The sequence below is a fragment of the Scomber japonicus genome, chromosome 12, assembly GCF_027409825.1.
Source record: "Scomber japonicus isolate fScoJap1 chromosome 12, fScoJap1.pri, whole genome shotgun sequence".
Taxonomy (NCBI): Eukaryota; Metazoa; Chordata; class Actinopteri; order Scombriformes; family Scombridae; genus Scomber; species Scomber japonicus.
Genome location: NC_070589.1, coordinates 3,594,178 through 3,600,467, shown reverse-complemented (window position 1 = coordinate 3,600,467; position 6,290 = coordinate 3,594,178). Strand labels below are relative to the sequence as shown.

At 42.3% G+C, this 6,290-nt stretch overlaps 1 long non-coding RNA gene across 1 annotated transcript; it reads right to left on the bottom strand.

Moving 5' to 3' along the window:
- Nucleotides 1-203: 203 nt before the first annotated feature.
- On the bottom strand, nucleotides 204-4,201 carry LOC128369123 (uncharacterized). The gene is made up of 3 exons (XR_008321998.1): nucleotides 3,998-4,201; nucleotides 3,355-3,480; nucleotides 204-697 (listed from the first exon to the last, which is right to left on the bottom strand). It is a non-coding gene; the product is annotated as an uncharacterized LOC128369123 (long non-coding RNA).
- Nucleotides 4,202-6,290: the final 2,089 nt, after the last annotated feature.

Sequence of the window (6,290 nt, the reverse complement as noted above, 5' to 3'; positions counted from 1 at the left end):
TCAAACATATTTGTGCTATTTCTGTTCTGCAGTGTGTTACTACCTGTTGGCTACAATAAAGCTGTGATAAGTTTTTTGAGCATCTTATAATCAAACATGGCATCCACAATATCTCCTCAGCAGAAGGTTGAAAATCATCACATAACTGATTCCTTGGAGAGAATCAGTAATATAAAATTACAAAAACTTATCTATGTCCACAACTCATCCAAGAATGTCAAAAAGTAAACATCACACCATATTGCTATGGGAACACAGCGCAATTCTGTGCTCCACACTAACACTAACATGTTTTTTTAAAGTGTAGGTCAGGAAATCAAACCATCACGCTGTGTCCTTTGAGGCTGCTGCTGCACGCAGGACTCGGCCAGCTTGGCTTCCAGTGCGCTTCTTGCTGCGGGCCGGAGAACCAGGGTTGGATGCAGATGCTCGGACATTCCTCGCCCCATGGCTCCCCATGGTGGGGAGGAGGGAGGAGGATGGAGAAGGAGGGGAGGAGGAGGAGGAGGTGGGGGACAGAGATGAGGAAGAGGGTGAGGATGAAGAGCAGGAGGATGAAGAGTAGTAGCTATGTTGGGAGGTGGAGGCGGAGGCGGAGGTGGACGTGAGGGCCAAGTGATGCTGGCATTTGCTGCTGCCGCTGCGAGCTCCATGGGGGGCGGGGCTGACACTAGCGTGGAGTGGCGACGAGACATGGCTAGATGAGGGGAGGAGACGACTCAAATTCAGAGATGGGATAAAAGACTTGTGAGAAGGGGGAGGGGATGAAGAGGAGGATAAAGCTAGGGAGCGAGGCGAGGAGCAGGATGTAGAAACTGAGGCAGTTTTAACCAGGGAGGGAGAGGAGAGCGGACACAAGAAAGCCTGCCGAGAGTGCCGAGCGGAGGACGGAGAAGATACATGGGAGGAGACGTTTGAGGGAGGAGACAAAAGACAGTGTTTCCCAGAGGAGGAGGAGGAAGAAGCTGAAGGTGAAGAAGCAGAGGAAGAGGAGGAAGAGGAGCAGGAGAGGTTCTGGAGGTTATCGGCGGCGTCTGAGCAGTGAGGAGTGGACAGAGAGGCAGACTGGTGTTTCCCAGAGCTATGGCACAAGCCTGGGATCTTAGAAGCACGCAAAGCAACGTCTGAATGGTTACTATCCCCAGCTGCTCTAGTGCCTCTGCTGTCAGCCTGCAAACACACACCACCAATACTGCAAGTCAACGCCAACACAACCCACATGAAGGATCAATAGCACTCAGTCTAAGAACTCATGCTTGTTACTCCTGTGACTTTGGCCAGCTGAACTCTGTATCAAAGTAGCAAACAACATCAGACAACTGTTTTGGGGTTCCACAGGGAAGCTGTCTTGGTCCATTATTATTCTTACTACACATGCTAACACACATGACGTCATCAGAGAGCACAATGTATGTTTCCATGGTTACTCAGATGACACACAACTGTACATCTCCACTGCACTAAATAATGCTGCAGCTGCAGACATACACTCCTTTACTGCCTGTCTTCTGTTCATACATAAATGGATGAGCAATCATTTCAGAAAGCAGAAATCTTACTGATAAGAGAAATGCTATACAATAATCTGAAAAGACACAAAAACATAGCCAAAGTACAACTATTCATTAATCAAAAAGATGCAGAAAAACTAATTCATGTCTTCATAATCGAATAGTCATTTGCATCATCTAAAGTTTTTTGAAAAACTTTAATGAAGAGTTGAACTGTGTAGTCTACTATGAAGGCTTCATTAACAATTACTGCTGAGCAAATTTTCACTTTCAGCCACTAGGGGGATGTCTAAGTTTTTGTAAACCATCTCCACCGTATTTTTAAGTAAAACCTCACATGGAGTGATTTTTTATTCCTGCCCTCAGCTCCTTTGACTCAGTAGTGAGTTAGCCTGCTAGCTAGCTGACTGGAGGGAACATAATGCAGACGAAGCCACACAAACCAATGTGGAAAAACTGCTGACTCATGACGTCAGCATCCATCTGCTGTGATGTTTACTGAGGAAGACAGAACTGATGCTAATCACAAAAAACTTAAACATTTGGAAAAGCTCCTGGAAAGTGTGACAAAAGTAGAAAACTAATGTTATTGCTCTCATTGCCAACATGATTGTAAAGGATATTTATAGTTGTTGTTTTGTTTTTGTTTTTGCCTGAGTCCGCCATTGAAGGGTGTTTCTACAATCACGTTCATATACCTGACAACTTTTTCAATGAAACTTCTGAATTCATTTATACTAACTAAGCTGGCCAAAGACACAGTAGTAACACACATGACTACCAAGATTCAGCACTATTTTCCTTTAATTAATCAGGATCAGTTTACTATAGAAAGTAATTGCTAGTTTTAGAACAGACTACTAGTCTTAGAAAATATTAAAAGACATAATGTGGAATTATGTGTAATCATGTTAACATACCGATTTCATTTAACACAACATGCATGCAGTACTTATAGGATGACAAACTCTTTCATGACATAAATATGAGGGTAATCAATGACTGATGTTTCAACTGGATTGTTCATATTTGCTTTTAACATTTTGGCTTCTTATGTTGAGTTCTTGAGCGTAATTGACACCCACCCATATTTCCACAACTCACTGTCAGATGAAGAATGGCTGTACGCAGTGAACATGGAAGTTTCAGATACACTCCCTGATTTAGAGCCTTTACTGTGAGCTCTGAGGGTCACAAAACGTTAACAGGAAACTTGAGCACATGGGAGGAACTAATGGATGCTATAAGAAAATCAGAAAGTGTATCTGGAAGGAAGGGTGTTAGGGTGCAGAGGAAACTGAACACAGCCACAAACAGAATAGGAAGACCCACACCTTAAACAAAATGACACCGAGTGACACCACACAAATGACATCAGCACATTGAAAAACATCTCTTACAAACACTTTGTCACTTTTTTGAAAGACTGCTCTATTGTTCAAGAGTTGTTCTACTGATGGTATTTAGTCCACTCACATCCGAGCTGATTGCTACAAGCTAAAGTACTTTGTTAAAATGAATAATACAGGAGAGTTGCACTACAACGTTTAAATTCTCAATTTCAACATTTACAGGTGACTTTGAAATATTGGTTCTCTTTTTTGCCCAAACAAGACAGAAATAACTGTAGCTACACTATGAAGCTACTTTCATGTTTTATGTATTATTTCTAAGGATACAGAGGGTAAACCATATTAAGTATCTACTAACTTGCTGAATGTACCGACACTATACAACAAAAGTCACATTTCACCATTTGTTGGAGCATGATGCAGTAATATTTTCTATTCTGTCTGTACTAATCCAGAGATTCTAACCTCAGGTCACCATAGAGTAAATTTACCTGGCTGGGCTTCTTCTGGGTAGCCTGCTGGCTCTTTGGTGTCTTCTCTGGAGAGCCAGTGGAGGACGAGTGGTAAGACTTGGTGTGGGATCGCTGAGCAGAAGAGCTGGAGTTGCTGCTGGATGTCTGGAAAGATCATTCAGGAACAAGAGAGGAAAATAAAACAGTTTGTTACTGCAGGCCAGCTAGGATTTATGTATGGAACTATATAACTGAGAAACACAGAGCAGATATAGTATTTGTGTTAGAAATACCAACATTAAAAAGCAATGAAAAGCTTTAGAGTCAATCAGCAAAAGAACATCAAGAAGGCAAATCAAAGATTCCAAGTTTGTTCTTTAACCACAGTTATGCAAAGAGAAATAAAGTACATTTCTGTCCTGTACAGTATGAATAGTGGGATCTAATAGGTGGAGAAGTGAGGGTGACATTCCCAGTGGAAATTATGCCCTTGGGCTACACTGACATATACAGAGTAATGGAAAGAATTCATCTCAGTTTGCTTGAAGACACAACACGAGGAAAGAAGGAAGGAAGGAAGGAAGGACACAACACATGTGTGCTGTCAGACAGTCAGAGTAAGCCCAGCACCAGCCAAGCACCACTGAAGCAAGCCAGCTATGCAGGGAGACGAACATCAGACCTGTCTCTTGGTGGAGATTTTCACAGTGTTGTGTGGAGACTGTGGTTTGGCCCTCTTACTCTGCGGTGGATTTGCGCCCTTGGGGGACACCCCATGGGGGGCTGGCCTCTTTGATGGGCTTCTCTCCCTTTCTCGTTTGACCTTGCCTTTGAGCTGAGCTCTGTCATTGGAGTCAAAGGAAGAATCAGGGGACTGAGGAGGTGAAGATGCAGTGGAGGAGGGTGAAGAAGGGGCAGTGATACTGTCCACACTGATTTCTAACTGTTTGATGGATTCTTCAAGACTGTCAATGGTGTCATATGTGTTCTTGCAGAGCTTCTCTACCCGTCTATGTGTCTTGAAGTGTCTGGTATCAATGTGAGAGGATACCTGGATGTCTCTGTCACAGGCTTTGTCTTTATCTAAGTCTGTTAGTTTGGCACTGTTGATCTCAAATCTCTTGGATTCCTTCATTTGCTTATTGGTATCTTTTGCTGGCCTGCTGTCCGATGATTCCTCTTCCTCATAGACAACAACCTCAAGAGTCTTCTTTCCTGATTTGGTCACCCCTGTTCGAATGGCCTGGCTAATTGCGGCCAGTTTATTTTTGGGCAACTTGAATTTGAATTTCTTTTTGGTCTCTGTCTTTTTGCTTGAATCTGGTTTACCCTGATCTTTGTTGTCAGGAACTGAACCATTGTCTGCTGAAGGTCTGTGATGATGCTGCAGATGTAGAGAATTCTGACCATTTCCTGTAATGTCTTTAAGACCGAAGCCCGAATTTGTTTCAATGATGCAAATATTTCTCCCATCCTGCTCTTCTCCCTGTTTTGCCTCCTCTTCATCTGCAAAATTCTCTTCATCAAGATCCTCCTCATATTCAAAGATTGTAGACAGACGCTTATAAGCTGACTGAATGTCCATTGGCTCATTAAAGATAAAAATGATAGGTTTTTTGTCAAAGTCATCATTGTCCTCGAAACCTTGGTTCTCATTCGCCAGATAAGTAGACTCACTAATACCTTCCCCATCTACTGCCTGTATGTCCGAGCCATTCAATTTGGCTAGGCCCTCCTCTTTGGACTGTGTCCTGACTCTGGATTTTGAGATGTGAAGGACAATTTTACTTGTAGGTGGTGGGGGGGGTGGTCCCTCAGATTCATAAAGATCGGGACTCAGGCTACCTCCTTCTCCTTCTGTGTACTGTGCTTGGCCTCTGGATACCTGTACTTTTGCCTCCTGAATCTGCTGATTGTTGCTGTGGCTGTAAGTCAAGTTAGGTGAGACGGGGTTAGATTTTAAAACAGGAGAAGATGCACAACTCTGAACTGACCTCATGGACTTATCCTGCCGGGACTCTGGTGATGACTCCAGGGTGAAATCCTCCAGTTTTTTTTCTTTTTGTAAAGTTACAGCTACCTTTAAATTTGACTTCTTTTCTTTTGTCTGGCTAGATTGTGTAATGTCAGTTGTTTCAACGTTTTGTTTTTGAAGAGTGACAAGTGTTGTAAACCTGACCTTCTTCTCTGCTGTGGTTGGGGAATAAACTTGTTCTTGTTCAATGTTTTTCTGATTAGAACACACGGTGTTAAGGCTACTGTCCTTTGTAAGTAACTTCATTTTCTCTGCTTGATTTGTGGTTAGTTTAGGCATCTCCTCTTTCATCTGGACATGTGTTACACCATCATCAGTGTAAACAACTTGTGAGGACGCAGGTGGGGGTACCTCCATCTGTGCCAGTGGTCCACAGTCTGACATAGACTCTTGTTTAACCAACTTCTCCTCAAAATCTTTCTTCTGCTCCAGTCCAATAGCTGTCATATGTTTATCAAAGCAGCCATCAGTGGTTCCTGGCTGAGGGGCTGACCTGTCAAATGTTAGAACTTCAGGAAGATTCTTATTGGCCACCTGTGATGCTGAAGGTCCTTCAGCATGTCCTTTCAATTGCTTATTTTCACCTGACAAATTGTCATCATTTGATGGCTCTGCAGTCACCTAAAATTAGAAAAGGTAAGACCAAAATTTTAATAATAAGGCAATTAAGAAAGTAACTTTTATATTCCATGTTCATGTATTCCAGTATTAACCCATTACACTACAGTACACTACTAGCATAAATCACTTAATTATACCTATGACACTCATGCCTCCTTTTGTAACAAAATCAAATTACAGTAAATCATAAAAGACAGGATCACAATTTCATTTTCTTATAATATTAGTCAGGTGTTCATATGAACAGTGAAACAGGTTTTCTTCACTGTAATCATTCCTCCTGTTCATACTGACTATTAAAAGATCTCCTTCAAATGTG